At 41.2% G+C, this 26,029-nt stretch overlaps 1 protein-coding gene across 9 annotated transcripts in view; it reads left to right on the top strand.

Moving 5' to 3' along the window:
* Positions 1-26,029, top strand: part of DMD (dystrophin) — a 4,177,531-nt gene that overhangs the window by 2,156,513 nt on the left and 1,994,989 nt on the right. The gene's annotated exons all lie outside the window — the stretch shown is intronic.

Raw genomic sequence — 26,029 nt, 5'->3', positions numbered from 1 at the left:
CCAGAGTTGAAGCTGGGTGTTTTGCCTAGTGAGCATGCTCAGCCTGATTGTGTTATGTCTGAGACTAAGTCCTCAGTTCAGGCTACTGAGCATGCTTCCACAATTAACCCTAACAGCCTCTTTGCACAGGTACTTGGACTTCGTGCTGTGTCTAAGTGCTGGGATGTGCCTACTGAGCATGCTCAAACTGATAGTCTGCTTTCTGAGCCTGTTGCTCAGGCTACTGGGCATGCTCAGGCACTTAGTGCACCAGAGGCTAGGTCCGGTAAGGACCTCACTGAGCATGTCCGTGAGGTGGCAGGCCCTAATAGGGCAGAGGGTGTCAGGTGTCCTGATGACGTGGCAACTCCGGACTGGCTCGCAGAGGCCCGCCCCTATGATCTGGCACCTCAGTATTGGTCGTCAGACGATGACTGGTGAAGTGTTTGGGGCGTGGCTGCCATGAGGTCATCAATGACGTGGCGGTTCCGGATAGGTTGCATGTGACGTCACTGATGACATGGCACTCTGCTATTGGACCTTGGTGGTTCCACCTTGGGTTTGGGGCGGACCCAGGTTATAAAAGGGGCTGGAGACAACATGGAGGTGCGCAGTCTTCACATTTGCTCAGTCAGAGCACACCTCCATGTTAGAGCCTCATTGCGGCATAAGCCTATGTTGGGAAGCGGTAGGTAGGGTTAGGCGAACGGTGCCTGTCACGCCAAGATTCGTGGCTCGGCACATCAGGGTCAGGCGCCGTGCTTCCCTCCTGCCGTTCCAGTCTTGCTATAGCAGCCCAGTGGCGTTAACTGGGTTGCGGCTGCTGTGCTTCCTGTCCGATTGTGCCCCCTACGCACACGGACAACGCACCTGCTGCGCCACCTGTCTGATTGTGCCCCCTACGCACACGGACAACGCACCTGCTGCGCCACCTGTCCGATTGTGTCCCCTACGCACACGGACAACGCACCTGCTGCGCCACCTGTCCGGTTGTGCCCCCTACGCGCACGGACAGCGTACTCCAGGACCCCTGTGGAGTTAACAGGGTGTTCCTTATTTTCCTCGGCTTCCCGGTCAACGCTACTGGTGTACCCATCTGGCCTGACGTGTCCTACACACACGTGGCCAGTCGAGAGGTGGCCAGAAACGCTAATCGGAGGACCGCTCGGCCTGACGTGTCCTACACACGTGGCCGACAGGGCGCTTTCGTGGCGGTCTTCCGGTCAACGCTACCTGGTTACCACCCGGCCTGACGTGTTTCCTGCACACGTGGTTGGTGTAGCGCTAGGTGCACCAAAACGCTAATCGGGTTGTCGTCCGGTCTGACGTGTCCCAACACACGTGACCGGTTCCCAGAGTTCCTGGGTTATCTCAGAGCCATCCAGCTCTATAGTCTCCGCCTAACCCTCAGGTGCCAGCAGCTCCATTGTCATCTGGAGCACGGTGGGCCCCGACTGGCGATTAGGATATATACCCCCTGGTCCTAATCTGCCGGTCCCCCCGTAACACTCCTATGGTCAGCGGGGAGAGAGTTCCTCTCTCTCCCTCTCTTTCCTGTAGATTGAAAGCTCTTGGGGTGAGCAGGGTCCTCTCTCTCTTTCTCACTATGTCATCTATAAAGTGTGAAGTCTTGTAGTCAGCTGTGTGCTCTTTTGTAAGCACCTATGGTCATCGGGGTTCTCTCTCTCTCTTTCTCTCTCTTTCACTCTTTCTCTCTGTCTCCTCTCCCCAAACTGCATTTTCCAGGCAATTAAAACCTTTCCAGTATTGAGATTTGCACAAATGTATTCACCACATATCAATTATTTTAAGAAAAAATCAGCAAAGTCTGGGAATCTGAGTTTAAAAAGATCTGCTCATCTCTATTTAGGATTGATTAAGATTAGAAAAATTGAAGTGTGAATATTAAGGATAAGGTTTTGAAATGTCTGCAATTCAAGACAGATAACATCTAGAAGTTTTTTGTTAAACATGTTATCTTTCAAGTTTTAAGGCTCCCATGCATATTTGATTAAAATAGGCCAATCTCAATGACTTTGGACTGGACAATCATCCAATATGTATGGGGGCTTTCCGACTCGCTCCTGACACATTAACTTAGAAGAAAGAAGGATCCCCCAGTTGGAATTCAGCTGCCTGATCTTTCTGTTATCTATGTAGATGAGCTGCTGCCAGAGATGTCCCCATAGAGATGATCATTAATGTGGATGCAGGAGCAGGGAGAGATAGCTGTTGGCCAAATGGGAGTTTAGTTGACAGCTGTTAAAGCTTTACAGGCACTTTCCTATGCAGGTTGGACCTTTGCATAGTTTTATTTTTTTAATTTATTAATGTTCGGTTAGGAAATATTTACGTTCTTTAGAGTTTTCCTCTGCACTTTGGTTGTTGCATAATACACACATAGGTGTTCTTCAGAACACCTAGGGCATACATCACATGATAAAAAAATAAGTAGTGTTCTCCCTGAAAATAACTCATCCATATACACCATCAGTAACACAAAAGAAATAGCACAGAGATGTAATTCCAAAGATCTGCTCCCAGACAATCTTTGAAAACAAAATAATATTAGCATCTTATACTTGCAATGATAAGTCATCTTGTGTTAGAATGTTTATGGTACAATTTTTTGGAATAAGCGTTTTAAGAAAATAACATTGGTCTAAAAGTTCACTTATGAGCCTTTTCTCTTGTGTAACATATCATAAATGTTGATGTCCAATTTTCACCATAGTAGCACCTAGGAATGAATGTTCTTCACTTTTGTATTATGGAGACGGGTGAGCATTGAATGACAATTTAATTTAAATATTTGTATTCATTTTGAAAGGAAGAGTCTTTCTGAAACACCCTAAAGCTGACATCTTGACATAAATGCTTTAACACCTTTTGATATGCATTTTCCATTTTAAAATAGCTTTTTAGTAAAAGAAAATCACAGTCAATGCATTAGCTATTGTGAATGTAGCATTGTTCTCAGTGCAATGTATTCAGTAGATGCAGGAGAAGTAGAGGAATCCATTTAGACTCTCAATATTGCTTGGTTCCTTAGCTGGGAAAATCAAATAATATTATTTTTGGCATTTTCATTATGATTTGCCTTTTTCTACATGTATGAAGAAACATTCTAATATTAAATTATACATACTGTATATACACACAATATTCTATGTAAAGAGTTTAATGGATTCTTTTGAATATGCATGGTATTTACCATGTAGCTTTAGCTTTTTCAGATATCATACAGAAGGGAAGAACTGTGTGCAGGGTCTTCAGCTCCTGCCCTGGCCCTCCACCTAGTATCTGTATGATAGGTCATTACTTTCTGAACGATCTGTCTTCTGTTTGAAAGTGTGTGCTGGCAGCATTCTCACTGTGAGTGGTGTTTATACATATTAACCTCCTAGTGGTCTTCACTAAATTGGTGCCGGTGGTGATTGATGCACAGATGGAGGTCTCGGCTCAATGACATCCTTTTGAGATTTAATTGAGCCAAGATCTTAGTTTGCGCATGCGCCGCAACCAGCACCATTTTATTAAAGACCTCCAGCAGATCAATCTGTGCACACACCACCCCCAGCACCACTTTATTGAAGAGTGCCAAAAAAATCAATCTTCACAAGTGTCACTCATGGTGATGATGGTGTTGGCACTAATCTTCAAGCAGGTGGCAAGTCACTCACAAAGCAGGCACCGGATGCATGTGGAGGGGCCGTGGTAGGAGCTGAAGACTCTACCCAAAGTCCTGCCCCTGCGCCTAAGTTTAATACACAAAAACATAAAAAACAGATTAAAGAACAACAACAAGGAGGATTTTTTTCAATTAAGATTAGAGTTGAGCGGATCGGTCATAATCCGGGTCCGACGGATCTGGATCGGGTTGCCGCCGAAGTCCGGATCCGATCCGGATCCGTGGCCATACAAATCAATGGGGAACGGGATCCGGGACGAGAGAGAGAGAGAAAAAAAAAAAAAACGGATCCGGATCGTGCACCCCGAATCCCAGGTACTGGTCGGAGTCAGATCGGGCACTCAAACCATGCAGATCCGGATTTTGCGGATCCGGGTCCGCTCAATACTAATTAAGATATTAATTTAATCAATATAACTGAGCCATTATGGCCATGACTTAACTTTAAGTAGCAAATTCATGTTCTCTTAGCAAAGATATTTTTTGTTAGCAGAAAAGTTTTGTAAATTAAATAATTTTTAACTGTATGTGTGTCTGTAAACAAGCATGGGTCCCCTGCAGCCATGGGCTTCAATATTAGCACTAAGAAGTCTAAAGTCACCTCAACAAATATTAATCAGTTTCATGAAGTCAGTTATTTCACTGCAATCTAATCCCAGAGAACCCAATTAGTCAAAATTCCTAATTTTAATACATCATACGCCTTTCTTGTAGCACATAACGGGACTGGCAGCATCTTGTTTGGTATATGCTGTAAGCGGTGGGTGTTAAAATGTGAAAGTCAGAGCTGAAGCGTTATCCAATCGACACTGGAAAACCTCGTTCATGCCATTCTGCACTTTAAACATTCATTCTCAGCTTGATCTCTCTCACTTTCATCTCTATTATTTTCCCTGCTCATAACAGAACCAATGTACTGTAAAATCATATAAATTTAAATAACCAATGCATATACTGACAGCTTGCCAGAATAATACTACATTCTCTAAGCCTGTTTTGATGAAGTGATGTTAAATCTTACACAGTCCCAAGAGAAATGATTCTTGCACTATCATATGTTAATCCAAGTATGAATTTGCCAAATCAGTTGTAAATTAAATATACTCGGTGCTACAAAATTTCGGCACAGTGCGCACATCTCACAGGGAGGGTTGTCAGTTCGAGAGACTACAGTTGTCTGAATGAAATAGAGAGAAAATTATCAGAAATCAATGTGTTATCCACTAACATTGAATAAAGGACATTGTGTGCCAGACCTAGCACACAATAAAAGGTTTTAATCCACATTATATGGGACTTTTTCTTCTTTTTACCCTTGTTCCATGTATTAGTGATGAAGGACATGTACATACTTTACACTGGCTTGTCTTCCATCAAAGTAGAGTTCTTTGTTTGAAACCATTTCATTTCGTACAATATAGTCAATAGTATAGTCTGAAAAACACCTATACCATAACCAAAATAAAAGGCTTAAAACATATGACACTACAAAATTAACACGACAAGAAAAATGCAAGCCAAAATTCAAAAAAGATATAAACGTTATTAACCAAAAGAAAAAATACAGTCTGAAAGAAATTAATAACCCAAGAGATGGATGGTATTGATATAGAAGACCTGGCACCAACACTGGTATACATTAAGAATCCATCATTACAAGCTATATAAATTGAATGTTCATCAAACATAATAAAGAAAATGCAACATAAATATCACCTAGACCATATGTCATCTATTTGAATATAGCCAAATATTGCATCATATATTCAAAGGTAATGGACAAATTACCAGCATACAGGGTCCCAGGCCAGGGTAACAGAGCGGTATCCCCATGCACCTCACACGCGTTTCACAACCTCAGTGCTTCGTTGAGAAGATGAAGTATAGTCTGTATATATTGTACAGTATGCTACTTCTGAAGAAAGCTACAACATTGACCATCTGCACAGGGGTGGACATAAAATGCTGAGGGCCCCAAGACAGAGGTTTAAATTAAGGTCTTACATGTGCAATTGCCTGCTATGGAACAATATAGTAAGTTCCTGCACTTGAGTTGTGAAGTCCACAATAGTGTGATAGAGCTCCCCAGAATAACCACTTAGATGACATAGTCGCTGTACACCATTGCATCTGAGAGGTTAAACTGATGCAATCACAGATAGCTCCAGTTGAAGCAGGTACCGGAAAGTGTCTGCAGTGTAAAACAAGTGTCACCCTAGGAATATGAATAGGCATATCCCAGGAGCCTGCGCCATTCAAATCCTCATGAATTATTTAGTACATATATGGCAGATGAAAGACAAATGGGCAAGGGGAAGAGCTGTTCAGCACCTAGCACCACTGCTCACAGGTCCCATAACGGTAGTGTGGTCTGCTACAACTGTATTTAAAGTCACTTTAAATGAAGGTAGAATTGAAATGAAACTTTTTTTTATAATTGCACCCCTCCTCCACCCCCATGTTTGGAATGGTTTCCTCTCTATGCCAGGGTTCTGTTGCAATTTTCTTAGTTCACTTCCTTAAAGTAAACCTGTCAGGTGCAATATGCACCCAGAGCCACGAGCAGTTCTGAGTGCATATTAGTGATTCCTAATAAACAAATCTTTAGAAAAAGTATTTCTAAAGAGCGTATATTATATGCTAATGAGCGCAGGGACTGAGGGCACTTGTTCCCTTAGATAGTCGGCCCACATGGGCATACTAAAATGCTTATGAATGTGCAGCGTCGCGCACATACCTCACTTCATGGTGGCCGGCGGAGGATGGATGCGCTCTGTGCATGATCCAGTGTCCTCAGCACTTCTAGTCATGCACACTATACCTCACTAAAGGCGGAAAGCTTACACCTGGCATCAGTTGAGTGCACATGATCGGAAGTATTTATGCTAGTGTATACAGTAACTGTTAGGCAGGGATTAGCAATATGCATCCAGAACTGCTCGTGGTTCTGGGTGCATATTGTATCTGACAAGTTCTCTTTAAGCATCAAGAATCTGCAGCAGCTTCATTGTAGTCTCATGGGCAGCCTGTTATAGGCCTCTCACTCAGCCAACTAGTTCTGATTTGCACTGATGGGCTAAAATTTCTGAAACACATGTCAGCAATTAAGAGTTGTAGTTTAGCTGTATATCCTAGGGAACTAACACGTTTTTTTAAAGCGTTAATATTGACTACTAGAATTACTACTACTCGGATTAGTAGTATTACTACTAGGATAGGTCCAACAATTGGCACTAGAGTATTCTCTATGACTCTGAAAAGAGGCTATATACATAGTGGCCACCATAATATTAGTATCTTTCCTATGAGCCATGACTGTTTCTTTTACAATTGCCAGTAAGTAGCTACTTGTTATCGCAGTGAAAAGCAAAAATTACTGAAGGGACTACAAAGTTTTTAAAATTGATGCTACCATTTCTTCAAAAAGGGAGTGCAAGAGAAAAGTGCTAATCTTGTCTTCTAAATTGTTCAGGCTCAAGATTTATTTTCTCCCTGGCTGTGGACTTAGCTATGGAAAGGCAGCTGATTTGCAGCACATTCCACTCTTCACAAAGTGTGAAATCTATGGCAATATCTGTTGCATAAATTGACATTTAAAAATCCACAGCACTTTTCAATCTAGACTGCAGATAATTCTTCACAGCAGAAGCATGAGATTGTTTGAAATTTCATTTACAATGCTACTAAAGCAATATTACGCAAATTTTAGGAATGAAACATGCCAATGGGAACATTCTGAATCTACACAAGAACAAGCCGAAGATACTGCTCAATACATTATAACTGAAAATATATTTTTATGTGGAATCCAAGAAAAAAATATCAGTAATCAATTCAGATAAAGAATAAACAAAGAAATGTGGGCAGCCTGGTCTTCAATCTACATTATTGTGCCTAATCAAAATACTACGTAATGCACTAGAGAAGGCTTAAATGATAGAGAATAAAAAATAGTACATTGGTACAAGTCATTTTTTGTAGTATATGTGAGGAATCAGATTTAGGGTTTGTTCAAAGGCACTTTTGAAGCCAAAACCAAGTGTGGATCTTAAAGAAAATGAAAGTATAAGTGTTCTTTCACACGTCAGTGAAAGCACACTTTTTCACTAACATGATAAAGGTGCGTATATCCATGTGCTGTGATTTTACACAGAGATCAGGCACTTATATTCACCTGTTCACGCCGCTGCTATCCGTGACACTGATATCTTCCATGATGCTGTGTCTGGCCACCGCTGTCTCACCGCTGCTGTTCCTTCTGGATCAAATGTGCAGTGCATATGCATGAGCATAATTAGCCGGCCTGGAAGCAGGAGACAGCAGCGGGTGAATACAACGTCACTGTAGATGGGTGAGTTTAAAAAGCTTTTTAATTTAAATGTATGTGTTTTTCTGGTACATGTTTCATTTATCACACTACTGTGTGGTCCATGGGACATCAGTGATGCCAGAAAAAAAATGGACTTGTCTCCATGCAGAACACACGGACACGTGTGTACGCCGCACGGAAACACGGAAACACGTCTGTGAGAAATCAATGATGTGTGCACAGACCCATTGATTTTAATGGGTCTGCATATGTCCATTATTCTGGTACGTATAAGAACAGTAACATACGTGCCAGAAGCACTGACATGTGAAGGGGGCCCTTGGGACAAGTACCTCTGCTCATATTTTTGAATTCACGAGTCCTACATGAAAGACCTGAAGAAACGTGTGTACCCTTTCTCTAAGTCTATGTTCACAGGATACACAACCATGCGGTGTTTGCCAAGATCTTATATAAACTCAGGCATTACCACTGATGTCAAGCAAAATGTTTGAAAACATCCAACTGTACATTATAACTCCTAATTGACACATCAGTATTTTTGCATCAGTGTTTGTATGCCAAAGCCAGGAGTGGAGCTTACTGAGAAAAACTAGAGTTGAAAGATTGACACCTGTTCTGTGTTTTGAAGAAAATTCTGGTGTTGGCATACAAATACTGATGAAATAGTGATAAAAAATGCTGATATGTACATTGGGTCTATAGAGGTGCTCTTACCTTAAGATGCTCCCCTTATTGTGTTCTATTATACATCTCACCTGGTGTTTTATCAGCAATAACTGTTGATCGCCAAGGATAGCAAAGTTCATCAATGGGATAGCTTCTATTTCAAAACAAGTTGTCTTCTCTGGAAAATCCTTTTTTCAAATCCATTGGTTATGCCAATAACCCAAATCATACATTTTAGGGTTTTCTGAGTTAATTAAAAGTTTCACAAAAGAAGCATAACTTCAATAACGATATTATTTATACCCTATACCCACAATTTCATATCCTCCACTGAGGTTATGACCTCTTCAGCCAATCACTGGTCCTTATTATATTACTAGAAATAGGCCCGATGCTATCGCATCGGGAGTGCGGTGAAATGAACATCTGTGTATGCTTAGTGGTGCATACTCTTAATACTGTACCCTAAAAAGCCAAACTGCCATTGTTGCCACATGTTTGTTTGTATTGTTGCTATTGCATCGCTATTTGTACGCAAACATGTCACCGCAGCTTCCGGGCATGAACTGCGCGTGCGCAAGTAGCGGTGATGTCACCACTCTTCCCACGCAGGTGCAGTACCAGCCGCGGCTGCTACTGCGCGTGTGTTACGGTTGCTGCGAGCACTGGAGACTATGTCCAGATTTCTTGCTACTGCACATGTGCGAGCGCTGGAGACTAAGTCCAGATTTCTTGCTACTGCACATGTGCGAGCGCTGGAGACTAAGTCCAGATTTCTTGCTACTGCACATGTGCGAGCGCCGGAGACTAAGTCCTATCTTGGAGCCATTGCACATGTGCGGGTGACATCATCGCTGACACGAGGTCACATGTCTCTAACACCTTCTATGCCGATTGGTCGCTGGTCATGTGCTTGTGACGCCTTGCTCGGTGATAGGCCAGCATGACGTCACTCCTGTCGTTCTGGCAGCGGATTGGCTCTGGTGTCCTCCATCTTGGATGAGGCACAGAGTCTATATAAGACCCTGACACACGCCGCATGGTGCTCAGTCCTCTTGGTTCATGCATGAGAGTAGACGCTCTGTGCACGTTCCTCTAGGCATCTCTCTGTCTATGCTAGGTGAGCGCTACCGGCAGGGTAGCGTTCTTATACCTTACAGCTTCGGCTGCTGTCCGTATCCTTACCTCTTAGGGGAGCGGACATAGGCAGGTGCCTGAGGCACATGGTCTGGCTGGGCCTTGTGATTCGACTCGTAGGTGGTCGTTGCCGCTAGGGTAACGTTCCTTATACTGCGTCTGGCAGTTGTTCGTATCCTCGCACACTAGGGGAGCGAACAGAGGTAGGAGCTTTGTGCGGCTTACGCTGCTGTTCGTCTCTTTTGCACCACTAGAAGAGCGGACCTAGGTAGGTGCCATTTCGCACACATTGCCTTTGTCTCTGTGATTATCAGCAGAGATCATTCCACACCCCCTCCAAGTAAGGGAGGAATTGCTTTACTTACTTATTATATCCTTCTGTGAGTTAACAGAGGTATTGCACTCTGCCATAGTCTGCAGCAGAGTCTCTGCACGGTGGACCCTGACTGTCTGATATCTCTTTGGTTTTTATAATCAGACAGCCCCCGTAACAGCGTGTGTCAGAAGAGCGGTGATGTCACCGCTACTTGTGCACGAGCAGTTCATGCCCGGAAGCTGCGGTGACATGTATGTCACTTGCACAGGCGCAGGTCGAAATGCGCCGGCGCAACTGAGAGTGCCGCGGTGCATGCTGGAATAGGTTTACAGAAACTGGCGATGTAGATATCACAAGATTGCATGGGGTCACATGGGGTAAAAGGAATTTGGAGCTGCAATCAAGGTAAAAAGAAGATGCAGTGCTGAAACGTTGGAAGCATATATACTGCTTAATTATTTTTTCTGTATTGGTGCCACATATACAGCCTTTTAATTAACTTAGAAAACCCCTTTACATAATTATACATTTTAACCTGTTCCATATAACTGTCTGTATGAACAATAAATATGTAAGAAATTGACACCTAACACATATAAAAGTGAACGCAAAGTATAGAGCATTAAATCACATTACACAGGAAGCTGTTAAGACATGCAGGTGGTAAGAAAAAGATATTTATAGCAAAGCTGAAAACCCAAAGCATTGAGATTAGCTGTCTAAAATTCAATGCTAGTGTGATATTTTCTAAACTGACTCCATGCACTCATGCCGTCCTTCATTTCTCCTTAAACTCTGGTTATTGATTTAATATCATTATGTTTAGTCATGCCACTTCGTCACTAAGAGAAGGGACAATTCAAATATGAAAAAGAGATTAGCTGTAGATACAGCAGGCATTTCTTGCTGGGATTAAATCTTGCTACTAAATGGCATAAAAGATTCACACATCCAGTGCATTGTACTGACATATACAAATTACTGTTCCTTGTGTAATGATCATTTGCGTTTTCATTTTAACATGATTGTCTAACTAGCGTCACAAGATTGATAAGTGATTCATTTATGTTGTTTGCAAGGATGATTTTAAATATCAGATTTTTTTGGGTAGATGGAGAATTAAATTTGTCAGGTTTTTAGTCTAGATTCTGTGAGATTAATGAAAAGTTGAAGTTAATGAAGTAAAATGCAGCACTTTATTGACTTGGCCAATTAGTTTGTTACAGTAGAGGATTGAAGTTAGTAAGTGACTCTCTGATGACTGAAGGTAAATCCAGGTAACTAGTCTGACTGTTATATATAATATTGGACATTTCCCCAAATATAGGGCAGTTAGTACCTGCCTTTTGGTGCTTTTGCCTTCCTCTTAATCGACATGTTAGAATATAGGTTGAACTCATTGGACTTATGCCTCCCTTCAACATTAACATTTATGAAACTCTAAGAAACAAAACTACTGTTAAAATTGTACAATTCTGGTGAAAATTCAAGGCCATGCCAGCGAAAATCCAAGGATAATACTAGTGAAAGTCCAAGTACATGCCTACTTCCCTGAAACATCTCTCAGGAAAAGGACTCTAAAGGGGGCTTTACACGCAGCGATATCGCTGGTGAAAGCACCCTCCCCCGTCGGTTGTGCATCACGGGCAAATCGCTGCCCGTGGCGCACAACATCGCTCGGACCCGTCACACAGACTTACCTGCTGAGTGACATAGCTGTTGCCGGCGAACTGCCTCTTTTCTAAGGGGGCGGTTCGTGCGCCGTCACAGTGGCGTCACTAAGCGGCCGCCCAATAGAAGCGGAGGGGCGGAGATGAGCGGGCCAAACATCTCGCCCACCTCCTTCCTTCCGCATTGCCGGTGGCCGCACATAAGCTGTAGTTCGTCGTTCCCGCGGTGTCACACGTAGCGATGTGTGCTGCCTCGGGAACGACGAACAACCTCCGTCCTGTAACAATCAACGATTTTTTTAAAATGAACGACGTGTCAACGATCAACGAAAAGGTCAGTATTTTTGATCGTTAACAGACGATCGTTGGTGTCACACGCAACGACACCGCTAACGATGCCGGATGTGCGTCACGGAATCCGTGACCTTGGCAATATATCATTAGATACGTTGTTGCGTGTAACGGGGACTTAAGATGAGTTTGACAATTCTCCCACTGAAACTTTTCAGAAATCAATAGTTCTGGAAGGTTCTAGTGTGTAACACTGAGATGTCCTGCAATTACGGTAAATATCCAAATGTTTGATGAAAATACCCCCAGGGCATGCAGATTGGAGGGGGGAGTGTTTTGTAACAATACAATTGGGATGTACTTCATGTTCTGCACTTGCCTATTTCACTTGCACCAATCCTTAGTTGTGTATAAAATGAATGGCTTGTTCTAAAAATGTTAAGTTGCACTCCATATAGCATGTGCACATCTCTTCCATTGACGTTGGGATGCTACAGAGCCTGGTTCACAAGTTTCCATCAGTCAGACCCCCAATAGTCTGTAAGTTATCACTATTGCAATGTATAGGGTATAACTTATTACCTTAAAAATTAGACCTTCATACATAATTTTGATGTGTTAAAACATCAAGCACATGTATGGATGCACACATATGACAAAGCTTAGAGTCATTGTATCTGAAGAGCAAAAGTAGGGCATGGCTCTGCCGTACAACATTTTATATATATATATATATATATATATATATATATATATATATATATATATATATAGTACAGACCAAAAGTTTGGACACACCTACTCATTCAAACAGTTTTCTTTATTTTCAGGACTCTGAAAATTGTAGATTCATATTGAAGGCATCAAAACTATGAATTAAAACATGTGGAAAGGAATACTTAAAAAAGTATGTAACAACTAAAAATATGTCTTATATTCTAGGTTCTTCAAAGTAGCCACGTTTTGCTTTGATTACTACTTTGCACACTCTTGGCATTCTCTTGATGAGCTTCAAGAGGTAGTCACGGAAATGGTTTTCCAACAGTCTTGAAGGAGTTTCCAGAGATGCTTAGTACTTGTTGGCCCTTTTGCCTTCACTCTGCGGTCCAGCTCACCCCAAACCATTTCGATTGGGTTCAGGTCTGTGGACTGTGGAGACCAGGTCATCTGGCGTAGCACCCCATCACCCTCCTTCTTAGTCAAATGCCCCTTACACAGCCTGGAGGTGTGTTTGGGGTCATTGTCCTGTTGAAAAATAAATGATGGTCCAACTAAATGCAAACTGGATCGAATAGCACGCCGCTGCAAGATGCTGTGGTAGGCATGCTGGCATTCTGTATGCCTTCAATTTTAAATAAATCCCCAACAGTGTCACCAGCAAAGCACCCCCACACCATCACACCTCCTCCTCAATGCTTCATGGTGGGAACCAGCCAAGACACAGTGGTTGGATCCAAAGATCTCAAATTTGGACTCATCAGACCAAAGCACAGATTTCCACTGGTCTAATGTCCATTCTTTGTGTTCTTTAGCTCAAACAAGTCTCTTCTGCTTGTTGCCTGTCCTTAGCAGTGGTTTCCTAGCAGCTATTTTACCATGAAGGCCTGCTGCACAAAGTCTCCCCTTAACAGTTGTCCTAGAGTGTCCACACTTTTGGTCTGTACTGTGTGTATATATATATATATATATATATATATACAGTTAGGTCCAGAAATATTTGGACAGTGATAATATGGGCTGAAAGTGCACACTCCCAGCTGCAATATGAGAGTTTTCACATCCAAATTGGAGAAAGGGTTTAGGAATCATAGCTCTGTAATGCATAGCCTCCTTTTTTTCAAGGGACCAAAAGTAATTGGACAAGGGACTCTAAGGGCTGAAATTAACTCTGAAGGTGTCTCCCTCGTTAACCTGTAATCAATGAAGTAGTTAAAAGGTCTGGGGTTGATTACAGGTGTGTGGTTTTGCATTTGGAAGCTGTTGCTGTGACCAGACAACATGCGGTCTAAGGAACTCTCAATTGAGGTGAAGCAGAACATCCTGAGGCTGTAAAAAAAAGAAAAAATCCATCAGAGAGATAGCAGACATGCTTGGAGTAGCAAAATCAACAGTCGGGTACATTCTGAGAAAAAAGGAATTGACTGGTGAGCTTGGGAACTCAAAAAGGCCTGGGCGTCCACGGATGACAACAGTGGTGGATGATCGCCGCATACTTTCTTTGGTGAAGAAGAACCCGTTCACAACATCAACTGAAGTCCAGAACACTCTCAGTGAAGTAGGTGTATCTGTCTCTAAGTCAACAGTAAAGAGAAGACTCCATGAAAGTAAATACAAAGGGTTCACATCTAGATGCAAACCATTCATCAATTCCAAAAATAGACAGGCCAGAGTTAAATTTGCTGAAAAACACCTCATGAAGCCAGCTTAGTTCTGGAAAAGTATTCTATGGACAGATGAGACCAAGATCAACCTGTACCAGAATGATGGGAAGAAAAAAGTTTGGAGAAGAAAGGGAATGGCACATGATCCAAGGCACACCACATCCTCTGTAAAACATGGCGGAGGCAACGTGATGGCATGGGCATGCATGGCTTTCAATGGCACTGGGTCACTTGTGTTTATTGATGTGTTTATTGATGACATAACAGCAGACAAGAGTAGCCGGATGAATTCTGAAGTTTACCGGGATATACTTTCAGCCCAGATTCAGCCAAATGCCGCAAAGTTGATTGGACGGCGCTTCATAGTACAGATGGACAATGACCCCAAGCATACAGCCAAAGCTACCCAGGAGTTCATGAGTGCAAAAAAGTGGAACATTCTGCAATGGCCAAGTCAATCACCAGATCTTTACCCAATTGAGCATGCATTTCACTTGCTCAAATCCAGACTTAAGACGGAAAGACCCACAAACAAGCAAGACCTGAAGGCTGCGGCTGTAAAGGCCTGGCAAAGCATTAAGAAGGAGAAAACCCAGCGTTTGGTGATGTCCATGGGTTCCAGACTTAAGGCAGTGATTGCCTCCAAAGGATTCGCAACAAAATATTGAAAATAAAAATATTCTGTTTGGGTTTGGTTTATTTGTCCAATTACTTTTGACCTCCTAAAATTTGGAGTGTTTGTAAAGAAATGTGTACAATTCCTACAATTTCTATCAGATATTTTTGTTCAAACCTTCAAATTAAACGTTACAATCTGCACTTGAATTCTATTGTAGAGGTTTCATTTCAAATCCAATGTGGTGGCATGCAGAGCCCAACTCGCGAAAATTGTGTCACTGTCCAAATATTTCTGGACCTAACTGTATGTGTGTATTTCCAAAAAATCAGAAGGCAGCACTCCACTTCTCTTTCAAATAAAATCTTCATCTGGGCCAATAAAGAATATTTTATTTGAAAGAGAAGTGGAGTGCTGCCTTCTGATTTTTTGGAAATATATATATATAAATATATATATATATATATATATATATATATATATATATATATATATATATATATATATATATATACATACAGGGTGGTCCAAAAGTAGGTGAACAGAGATTAATAACACTTATTTTGATTTATATATAAAATTATCTTTACTAACAGAAGCATAACATTGACAATTACATTTTATTCTAAACAATAATACAAAAGCCCTTAAATTTTATCAATGCAGGTGCTCAAACTGTTTTCCATTACAATATTGACAGCTTTGAAGTCTGCCTCTTACGCTTCAACAAACATTTTTGCATAAGTCTCTTTGGGTGTTCATTTCTTGAAATGCATCTCTCATGTAATTTTTCAAATCATTTGAATACCTTGAGTACTCCCCAAAAGAAAAAAAATCCATTGGGGTCAAGTCTGGTGAACGTACTGACTAATCAAGTGGGCCTCTTTTGCCAATCCATTTATTAGGAAATGTTTTATCAAGATACTCACGGACTACTCTTGAATAATGTGGAGGGGCCCCATCTTGTTAGAAATAAAGATCATTTGAATTAGGCTGTTGCTGTAACTGGGGAACAACTTGATTCATTAGAATTTCCAGATACTTATCTCCTTTGACTGTTCCATCAAAAAATATTAGACAAGGACGATAAGCTTTCCACCCAATAGATTTCATGATTCGCATAATAGAAGCTCGTGAAATTCCCAATTCTAAAGAGACTCTTCTGGTGGACTTTTTTGGACTCTGAACAAATGTTTCAGCAACAAGTTGTTTATTATTTTCTGTACAGGCTGTTTTGGGTCGACCAGTTTTTGGAGCATTAAGGATTGAGCTAGTGGCATCGAATTTGTACAAATGCGGTAAATGGTTTGTCTCATTGGGGTTTGAGTAACAAATGTTTCAACCCAATTTACTCTAACGGTTTCAGCATTTTGAGATTTCCAATACTCTTTTAAAATCCATTTTCTTTGTTCTGTATTTAAATTATTTGCCATTATGGGTTATCTGAATTATCTGAAAAGAAAATAGATTTGGGGGAGATTTATCAGTGAAAACTGGATCTGTGAAACTGACTCAGATGCCCTTAGCAACCAATCAGATTCCACCTTTCATTTTCCAAAGAGTCTGTGAAGAATGAAAAGTGGAATCTGACTGGTTGCTAAGGGCACTGAGTCAGTTTTTAGTGTTCCCTTTATTTTTTTGAGCAGTATATCAGTATATATATATTTTTAAATACATACAAAATAGAGATTTATATATATCTCCATATATAGAGATATATGCGTATAGATATGTATGTTTGTTTGCTTTTTAATATTTTTTTTTGTTATGTGAGCATTAATGAGGATTATTATTTAAATATTATGTTGATCCAGGAAATAAGACTTATGGTATGGAAATTAGCAAAAATGTCATTTGCTTTTTTTTTTTGTGAGAACTATTTACATACAGTAATATAAAGGAAGTAGAGAAGAATTTAAAGGGAATTTTCTGGGAAATGCACAACCTAGCAACTCTTGTGTTCGTTATAGATATTGTCGATAACATCAGATAGGGTTGTGTGTAATATCAGAACACCAGCATCACAACATCATATTTGCTCGAATGTAATAATGTAGCAAGAACAGATGGAGCACATAAGAAATTAACTTTTAACCTGTGATATCATCTTACATGATACAGTAACAAATCTGTTGCTACTGTGATTAAATATCGTAGCATCCACAGATAAAGTAATAGTTAAGGAGCAGTAAACATACTAATGTATAAGTAAAAGTAATAAAAACAAGACACAAATTTTAGCCTTTTTGGCAGACACTAATTGCTTTTGCCCCTCCAAAAAATACAGAAAAAGCAATCATGAGATGCTGGGTATTGGTTATTATTTTCTATAGCTAGAGGGAGGTTGTGCAAAAAGAGAAGGCATTTGTCAAGCTACCACTATGGGGTGCAGGGACTCAGGTAGGAAAAGAACTCCTAAGTGTGTTAGACACATGCCCACTAGAGGTCGCTAACACAAGAGCAGGGATAGTAAACCAGTCTGGGTCTATGCCGGGATGTCAAATCTGTACCAAGGAGAAAACTTTCCAAAGTCAAAGAACAGAGTCAAAGTCAGATACCGAGAGAGCAAGTAAGCACAGGGAAGGATGTGTGGAACATGGGACAGGACAGGAGACCAGAGGACAGGGAGGTATGGAGGAAAGGTCGGGTAGGAGGGACTGAGGTATGGATGGGCATGAGGAATGGAGATCAGGACAGGCTAGGGAAACAGAAGTCAGGTCGGGGGGACGGAGGTCAGGTCAAGTCGAGCAGAAGGGACGGAAATCAGGTCGGGCAAAGGGAAACAGAGGTCAGGACAAACAGTACAGTGTAGGACAAGAAAGAGAGAACTTCTCACTGGAACGAAGCACACACCAGAGCTGTAAATATCACTGTCGGCATCCCGAAGGCAGCAGCACCAAGATATGGTGACGTGACCCCTGGAACAAGGCCAGAACAAACAGGCCCCTCCCAGGAGACCTAAACCCTGGGGGCAGGATACATGCACCGGCTCAGGAATGACAGAGCCATGCATGAATCATGACAGCATCTAAATAGGATGCCCTTTTTTACTGCAATTGCTGAAGAGCCATACACGTCTACGTAAGTGTAGGTACAGAATTAGAAAGCAGCAACTACTTTATCTGCGCATGTGCTAAGCACTCGTAGTACCTCACAGCAGAGCAAATGTAAGGGAAGGCAGGCAGTTGGGTACATAATGTGATTGCTGTCATCCTGGGTTTTATGGATGGGCTGGTTGGCATGCACCTCTTACTTTTAGAGCATAGAGGATGTTTTCTATTATGTGTGATATGGGATACGAAATTAGCTAGTTTAGGTTTTCATTTGCCAGTAGACATAAATGTAATGCAACAACTTTCCTAAATCCATGGCTGTCATTATTTGGGGAAAGATACATTGACTTTGATTTCAAGAAGATATCCCACAAATGGTATCCATAGCCCAGCTGTACTCATTGCTCTTGTAAAATATCTTCCTTTATATCATGATTTTATAACTTCAGATTAAGTTTTTTAATGTGTCCTATACCTTTATAAAGAGTAGAGAAATCCCTGCAGCATCATCACGCAGATGTTCCTCATGTATAATTGAGCCATCTTCATCTAGAAACAAGGACCACATTAACCTGTCTGTGTTTTACTGCAGCCTCAGATTAGACAGATGCTGACATATTGGCTTTGTGAAATGAGACTGATATATTACTTCCTTACTAGAGGGTTTTCTCCACTCTGTCAAATATCATGTTTTGTTATGTTCCAGACTATGTGCTCTTGTACAGAACTGTATGAAAACTTTAAACAAGCTATTAATTGTAGGCTTCAATTTGACACTTCTAGCAGTCTATGGGACCTCAGTGTACCACTGATATGGATTTTGTTTTGTTATAGTAGCTTATGTGAATCCAATATAAAAAAGTGTAGACTTCTCAATTCTATGACTTAATATGAATGAATTTCCGAAGAAACTGTTTGCAATTTGGCACCATAATAAGGCATCGTACAGCAGTATATGAAGTGGCTTGGAGCCTCAGAAAGTTTTCACAGGTTTTCTACTCACAATTCTGTCCTGTGCATATAGCTTTAAAACGGGAGTTTTGACCATATTTTTTCCATTGAACTGGACACATGATGTAATAGTGGTTGAAGAATGAAATTACTTTTTTTTTTTAAATTATGCCTCTCTGTTAAGGATATATTAAAAATCTAATTATTTTGCATCTAATGAATAAAGTTTTGTCCTAGTGGGTGGTATTAGTTTTCATAGGTGCAAGTACTTATTTTACCTGTATGATTCTGATCAATCATAAGTAAACAGCTAGTCAGCAGAAAAAGAACACAGCTCTTACCGTAGCTTATGTTTCCAGCGTGTGATATGTAATGACACAGCTTTGCCCTCTCTGTCTAACCTCCTGCATAATTAGAAAGTGCAACAGAATTTAGCTGTGTCCCATTACAAACACTTCTATCAGCTCTACTCTTCTCATAGTGCTGTCAGCTCTGCTGTAATGAATCTCCCCTTAAATTGCCTGTTTGGAGATGACTCACTGTAACATCTTTTTTTTTGGCATCTTGTAATTCCACGGTAGGGAAAGCAGATCTGGGTTTCATTACATCTCAAACAGGAGTAGCTTGTTGTGCTCTGAATGCAGATTATTGCTCTTAGTACAACAGACATAAGCATCACTCATCTACAGGCACGCCTTGTGGTGGAGATGCAGTAGAGAAGAGCTGATTGTGCTATGCGAAGAGGAGATCAGTTAGAAGAGTTTGTAATGTGACCCAGCTAAGCTTAGTAGTGCTGCTCTTCTCCCACACTAACTGCTGTAACCCTATATGAAAAGTATGAGCCATCTGTGCTAGACCAGGAGATCAGAGTTGTATTATGACCTCTTACACACTGAGAAATATAAGTTATTGTGGGGGCGAGTCCTTTTTCTGCTGTGTTGCTGCCTGCTTTGCTTGGGCAACTAATAAAGGGAAATATCACCCCCCAATGAAAACTATCTAATAACATCCATTTGGGCATAACAAAATTGTTTTATTAGGTGTCATTAGGTGTTTATTGTATAGAACAAATGTATGCTTCTTTTCAAAGAAACCAATATTGTATTATATAAGAAATAATATAAAGGAAAACATACAGTTTCCATTATACCATAATGGAGTTGATTCAGCCAGCAATAGTAGATCTAATTCTGTTGTGTTTCCTTTCCTAGGGAAAAAAAAAGTTTGGTTTCTAAAGAAAATTTTTAGGAAGAATTAATTCTTCAAGCTCTGGGCAGCTGTCATGATTGCGCCACTCACTGTGCTCTGAACTTAGTGAGTAACAGCTAAACTATCCTATAGATTCAGGGGCATGCTATGCTGTCAGTATTGTGAGTGACAACTTGGTCATCCTATCTGTGGCTGGGGCATGCCGCATTGGTAATGACAGTGCAGTCACCCAAACAGGGTAGGGGCGTGATGAGTTTATTCCAGATGTCTCCCATTATGAGTGCTTACCCAAATATTTAGCTGGCTCACTGTGATCTGACTATTGCCAGTTGTAGCCTTAGCTCGGTGGTATCTGTGTTTTGTTTATAGTGCCTGGGTTTCTGATCTTTTGCTACTAAACCTTGGAACTTGCCTTTGAGCACTCCTTTGTCTCATTCCTCTGTTTATGAATTACTCTCTTGGTATCCAGACCTCCTGACTCCCCTGTCTTATGGGTTGCCCATAATTAGTGACTCAGCGTCACCCCAGCAATATACAACCATAGGCTTGAAACAATGTAGTTGCATATTTCTTAGGCCTCAAACACACATCCGTGAAACACGTGCGTGTTTGGTCCGTTTCTGTATATACCGGAGACATGGACAAACGTGCACCAATGTTATGCTATGTTTGAGGTCACACGTGCGTTATTCCATATGGTCCGTGTGACGATGTCCGTGATACGTATGTATGTCCGTTTTCTGCACGGAACATGCACACACGGACCCAATGGAAGTCTATGGGTCCGTGAGCACACGTACGTTACACGGATGCATCTCCGTATGCTCTGTGTACGTTTTGTGCTTTTTTCTAGCGATGATGGTCATTCTTTCTTTTTCTGTGTATGTCTGTCAATCTCCCTCAGTCCGTCGATCGGTCTCTCTGTCTTGTCTGTCCCTCTCTCAGTCTGTCGGTCAGTGCCCTTCATCTCCCATACTCACCGTTCCCCGATCACCGGCGCGGCGCTGCACAGCTGTTAAAAAAAACTCCGGCGGCTTTTACTATTTTGAAAAAGCCGGCCGCTCATTAATCAATCTCGTATTCCCTGTTTTTCCCGCCCACCGGCGCCTATGATTGGTTGCAGTGAGACACGCCCCCATGCTGAGTGACAGCTGTCTCACTGCAACCAATCACAGCCGCCATTGGGCGTGTCAATATCGAGCAGTAAAATAAATAAATAATTAATTTTAAAAAAACGAAGTGCTGCTCCCCCCATTTTGATACCAGCCAGGGTAAAGTCAAATGGCTAAAGGCTGGTATTCTCAGGATGGGGAGCCCCACATTATGGGGAGCCCCCCAGCCTAATAATATCATCCAGCAGCCGCCCAGAATAGCCGCATACATTAGATGCGACAGTTCTGGGACTCTACCCGACTCTTCCGGATTTGTCCTGGTGCGTTGGCAATTGGGCTAATAAGGAGTTAATGTCAGCAGCCCATAGCTGCCACTAAGTCCAAGATTATTCATGTCAGGCGTCTCCCCGAGATACCTTCCATGATTAATCTGTAAGTTACAGTAAATAAACACATACACTCGAAGAAATCCTTTATTTGGAATAATAAACACTAACAAATTCCCTCGTTCACCACTTTATTAAGCCTGGAAAAGTCATTCATGTCTGGCGTAATCCATGGAGGTCCTGCGTCGCTTCCAGCTCTTCAACATGAAGGTTACAAGAGCTGCAGAAGAACTGTCATCGCTCCTGTCAGCTCCACACAGCAACTGAGGTGAGAAGCGCGATCAGCGATGATGTCACTCAGGTTACTCACGGCCACCGCTGGATCCTCCAACTGTGACAGCAAGTCACCCAAGTGACAGCGATGAAGTCACAGGTGAGTTGCGGTCACGGGTGGAGGATCCAGCCAGCCGCGGGTCACCCGAGTGACGGCAGCGCTAATCGCGCTGCTCACTTCAGTCACTCAGAGGATTAGCGGTCACTGGTGAGTCCTTCACGGGTGACCGCTAATCAGTGTGCAACACAGACAGAGCCGCGGTATGACAATGAAGTCAGGTGACGTTCACCCGAGTTCATTCTCATCGCGTGTCGCTGTCTGCTGTCAGCCGACATGTATAACGTCATTGTGCATCACACACAGAACATTTCACATGGGCAACACACGGACATGTCACTTACATATCTCATGCACACACGGACATTCAACACGCACACATGGCTAGCATACGCAATTCACACGGATGACACACGTACCATAAAACGGACTTAAAAATGGAAAATGGACCCGAAAAACGTAACGTAACACACGTGCGTGTTTTTCACGGATGTGTGTCGGAGGCCTTAGGCATATGATCAATTAACTATTTCAGAGAGCCTCAATTAAACATGATCTACAAATGTGGTGAGAACATGCTACATCTGTCATAATAGATTTTAGGCTACAGTATAATCTCAAGTTGAGGGGAAACAATTAATTTGGCAGAATTAATATTTGTGAATCAAATTGAAATGTTTCGATATTACAAAATACAGGGGAAATACTGATATGATTTGTCAACAATGGTCTTCTTAATCATTTGAAATTTGACCCTGGAGATCTACAAATTAGCTTTCATAATGTGAACTTTATGAATTGGTTCACTAATCTCTAATCATCAGACCTTCAGAATTCACTTTAAGTCTATAAGTGTTATTTTTAAGATAACTTTGTATTTGTGCTTGAAGCAGCTTGTAAAGCAGATGCACATTTTTATGCCCTCACCATGTCATTACCTTCAGTAACCAAGTGTTTTATGACTTGCTTTATTATCACATGAAAAACAAATGGAAAAGAATATAGCCCAATCATAATGATTCAGTGCTCCTCAATTGTTCTTATGGGTATTTGCCCACTGCATAATTTTTAATTACATAAAAAAGAAAAGAGACATAAAATTATAGAGGGAATGAAAAGAACATTTGCCCAAATCTCAGATGACTCACTCTATCCTTACTTAAAATTAATTTACGTTTTTAAATACATCCTATGCTTATGATATTGTGCTTTTATATTATTTATGATGTAACAGAGGTGAGCCCAGTGTAATTTTTTATTAATATTTTAATGAATCTTTTTTTCAATAGAGATGCTAATATGTCTATCTGTTCAATTGATCTAAAATTAAGAAGAACATAGGAAAATATTAATGAATCATGCTGTATCTTTACATTATACTTTATTCTTAAAGTCCTAAAACATAATATAAGTGAAAGTAAATGGACTACATGAATGATAAAAGTATCCTCAAGTTTTATATAAAAATTTGGCAAAATGTGCATTCAACACATCAATTGCATTCCTTAGGCAGTGCTGCTATTGCAAAGTTCTGGTCTGCTTTTTTCAATTGACCACCACAAAATCTTTGAGTAATAAACTGGTAGTAAAAGAGAATACAGTGCCTTATAGCGCAAGAACTTCAAGTAAAACAGTGACCTCAAATGGTCCAATGCCAAGAAGATAGCTACCTGCCTTGGATAGTAGTGATAATAGCTAGCACAGCAAACAGGGATGGCTTGCAGAATGCAGAAGAAGCAAGACGTAAACCAACCCTATCTAGAGCTATAAAATGAGAGAGCATACAATACATGAAAAAAATCAAGACAATCACAATACTAGAAGAATTATTTAGTGATGGGCTCTTCTGGTTGGCAATATCCGACCCCCCAAAAAAGGAAAATCCAATGAAATTGAATCTAGGCTGCAATGTGGTTTAGTAATAAAATGGAATCATTAACAAGCATTTTCTTGAAACTGCAAACCAGCAAATCCCACATCCTTCCCTTTTCTCCTGGTTTCTTTAATGAAACACCCACAAAAATTCTAAGACGTCTGATATCCACCCCTAAAATGGGTTAACATGAGACTGCTTCAGCCACTTTGGAAAGAAGCAGATGGGATACCAAAACTCAGCAATGGCAGCACCATTATTCCTGAAGAGGGCATCCAATACTCTGACCATACATTTTATTTTACATGTAAAGTCAAATTTGATATATTAGTGTGATGTGTGAGGGTCATTCAATTTATGAATAGTGATGGGCGAGCGTATTGCTTGTTACTTGATCAAGCATTATCATGCTCGGGCACTCGCGGAGCTCGGCTGAGTATTGTGGGTATTCAGATATTTCATTCATGAAACAATTACCAAAATTTACATGCTTGATTCAGGGCATGATGTATGCATTCAACACAGGGAGAGCCAGCCGCAGTCTGTGAATGTCTCTCCTGGGTGATAAAAATACATTCTCAAATAAAGTGTGGCCCTAAAAAAAAAATACTATCTTTACTACCATAAAATGCTCTGTTTATGGCTGGCTGTATGTAGGTGGGGACCTGAACAGGATAATCACTGACTTTCTATAATGTGGATTACTTACATTGAGCCCGTATGACCATCTGACTAGCTCAAATCAAATAACGTGCAATCAAGCATTTTAGTGCTCGCCCATCACTATTTCTGAAGAGTACCTACAAAACAGCTTTATCTCTGATATACTGTTGTATTTTCTCTCATGAAATGTTCAAGCCATGTCCCTTTTCCACAACATTTCTGTAGGATTAACCCCTTAACGACCCATGACGTACTGGGTACGTCATGGATCGTGTGCCGGTAAGCCCCGCCCCCTGCCGCCGGCAGGCGGCGGCGAGACGCGCACATATCAGCTGTTATCAACAGCTGACATGTGTGCCTGCTAGCCGCGGGTGGAATCGCTTCCACCCGCGGCCATTAACCCCTTACATTTTGCTGCCAAAGTCTTGGCAGTGATATGTATATGGGCGCCGCCATGACAGTGACTTACCCCGCCCCCACCGGAAGTCACGTGACATGATCACGTGACTTTCGATGGTTGCCATGGTAGCACAGGGTCATGTGATGACGCCTGTAGCTAACATGACTCACTTCCTCTCAATGCCGGAATACAGCCGGCATTGAAAGTGAAGCAGCAAATCTGCAGTTCTCAGCTCTGTAGCTGAGATCTGCAGATAGTGCAGAGCGATCGGATTGCTGATTGCAATAGCCCCCTAGAGGGACTAGTAAAATAAAAAAAAAAGTAATAAAAAAAGTTTTAAAAAATTAAAAAAAATAAAAAAACCTAAAAGTTCAAATCACCCCCTTTTCACCCCATTGAAAATTAAAGGGTTAAAAAAATAAAAAAATACACACAAATTTGGTATCGCCACGTTCAGAAATGCCTGATCTATCAAAATATAAAATCAATGAATCTGATCAGTAAACGGCGTAGCGGCAAAAAAATTCCAAACGTAAAAATTACGTTTTTTGGTCGCCACAAATTTTGCGCAAAATGCAATAATAGGCGATCAAAACGTAGCATCTGCGCAAAAATGGTACCGTTAAGAACGTCAGGTCGAGACGCAAAAAATAAGCCATCACTGAGCCTCAGATCCTGAAAAATGAGAACGCTACGGGTTTTGGAAAATGGTGCAAAACGTGCGCCACGTTTTTTGGACAAGCTTGTGAATTTTTTTAACCCCTTAGGTACAAGTAAACCTATACATGTTTGGTGTCTACAAACTCACACTGACCTGAGGCATCACATTCATACCTCAGTTTTACCATATAGTGAACACGGTGAATAAAATATCCCAAAAACTATTGTACAATCCCACTTTTTTTGCAATTTTTCCGCACTTGGAATTTTTTTGCTGTTTTCCAGTACACTATATGGTAAAACCTATGGTT

Source organism: Anomaloglossus baeobatrachus, chromosome 2 (genome assembly GCF_048569485.1).
Source record: "Anomaloglossus baeobatrachus isolate aAnoBae1 chromosome 2, aAnoBae1.hap1, whole genome shotgun sequence".
NCBI classification, from domain to species: Eukaryota; Metazoa; Chordata; class Amphibia; order Anura; family Aromobatidae; genus Anomaloglossus; species Anomaloglossus baeobatrachus.
This window is presented reverse-complemented; position numbering and strand designations above follow the sequence as displayed.